Below are 1,789 nucleotides of genomic sequence, written 5' to 3' on the forward strand. Positions count from 1 at the left end.
AGAGCTTACAGAAGAGATAAATAGAGCATACTGAAACAAAAGGACAGCTCAAAGTGGTTCTCACAGCTAGAATGGCTGGATAAAAGAGAAGATTGTTTAGCCTGTCTTTCCTCCAAAAATCCGCCATTTTACCACTTTTTTTCTGTGGCGCGTTAATTAGAATTGGTTAAGTGCTAAATAGTCATCATGACTAAATAGTCATCATGACTATTGATAGTACCCAATAAGTATGTCGGTCCTACTTGCCATAGGTTGACATAAAACATGTTGTTACGACATATTAAACACGTTGTTACGACGTTTTTATGTCGTGTCGACGTAAATCACGTCAACACGACGTCATAAGGTAGGGATATAATTTTGAAACATTTGGCTTGCCATACGGGCATTTAGGGGCAATGCCCGACCAAAAATTCTGACCGGAAGTGTGACATCACCATAATTAATAGTTATGCTATGGTTAATTAATAGTTAATAACAGTTATTGCAATTATAATTTCAATTTTTTATGAAAATTATTCTTATAATTATGAATGCATAAATGGCAGGTGATAACAAGGTGATGAAGAGAGGTGGTAAGACTTTGGTGCCAATCACAGTGGGCCACCACAGCAATACTAGAAAGCATAATCATTTCATTATTTAGTGCTATTTCAGTGTTCTTTTCTTGTCAGTTGCAATGTCTAAAAGCCTGGACTAGCTTCACTATGTCCTTTGTGAACAAGCCTGCTAAAAAGGAACAACAGTTTACAAAGTGAACCTAGTAAGTACAGTATAGAAGTCAATAATACAGATTATCTCATAGTTCTTACTTTAGGTCAGTCTCTTGCTGAATCAGTTGATGATCATGAGTCTCAGTCTACTCTTGTGGTTGATACAGCTACAGTTTTTACAGCTACAGTTGATGTACAGTCAATTGTGCTCATTCTCCATCACCCTATTCTTCTAATTCCTCTACTAATACTACTACTAGTACTATTACCACTACAGAAGTCAGTGTTGGAGCTACACCACCCACTACTTTATTACAATAACCTTCGCTACCAAAAAAATGGCGCTAAAAAGGGTGCGTAAAAGAGGGTGTGACCAAAATCGCTTCGCGCGCCCAACCCATTTCCTATGCCACACCCATGCCCGACTAGTAGTCAAATCCTGCAGCCGCCTATGGTGAAAAGCAAGTTATAAAGTGGTAGCATCCAGCGTCTTATCATAGGCGGCGGCAGGATTTAAGGAGTAGTCGGGCAAAGAATGGCGCGCGAAGCGTGCCGCGATTTTGGCCACACCCACTTTTCCCCACGTATTTTGGGCGTATACTCAACGCACTCATACAATATGGTATAGCATAAAAATGAGCCTAAAAGGCCCCCTATCTTATCTGTAAAGCTCTATCCAACCTGTAAAATGCTAGTCCTGGTCCTCCTGGAAGGCTTGTTGACAAAGGAAAGCAGAAAAGACTCTCTTGCTAGCCATGGTAATTATTTATGACTAAAAATGATGTCATTAATTAAATTTTCATTTCCGGCCAAAATTTTTGGTCGGGCATTGCCCGTTCATGCCCGACCCTGCCGCCGCCTATGCGCCTTATTGATTCTGGAGAGGCATCTTAGTGAAAGGTATCCGGGTAATATGCTACAAGTTTGTCTGGATGCCATGAAACATGCATTTCGGTTCAATTTTATTGTTGTTTCATATAAACAGTATTTTTGTTGTTGAATTGCACTTTTCCCTTCTTCCTTCTCTTTTTACTGGTTTCATTGTATTTTATAATCATTATAAGACATTTTCAATA

General features: G+C 39.3%; 1 long non-coding RNA gene across 1 annotated transcript; it reads left to right on the top strand.

Annotated features, from left to right (window-relative positions):
* Nucleotides 1-674: 674 nt before the first annotated feature.
* LOC109589503 (uncharacterized) lies at nucleotides 675-1,020 on the top strand. Its single transcript, XR_002188729.1, has 2 exons — nucleotides 675-763; nucleotides 818-1,020. It is a non-coding gene; the product is annotated as an uncharacterized LOC109589503 (long non-coding RNA).
* Nucleotides 1,021-1,789: the final 769 nt, after the last annotated feature.

The sequence above is a fragment of the Amphimedon queenslandica genome, unplaced genomic scaffold, assembly GCF_000090795.2.
Source record: "Amphimedon queenslandica unplaced genomic scaffold, v1.1 AMPQUscaffold_11241, whole genome shotgun sequence".
In the NCBI taxonomy this organism is placed as follows: domain Eukaryota; kingdom Metazoa; phylum Porifera; class Demospongiae; order Haplosclerida; family Niphatidae; genus Amphimedon; species Amphimedon queenslandica.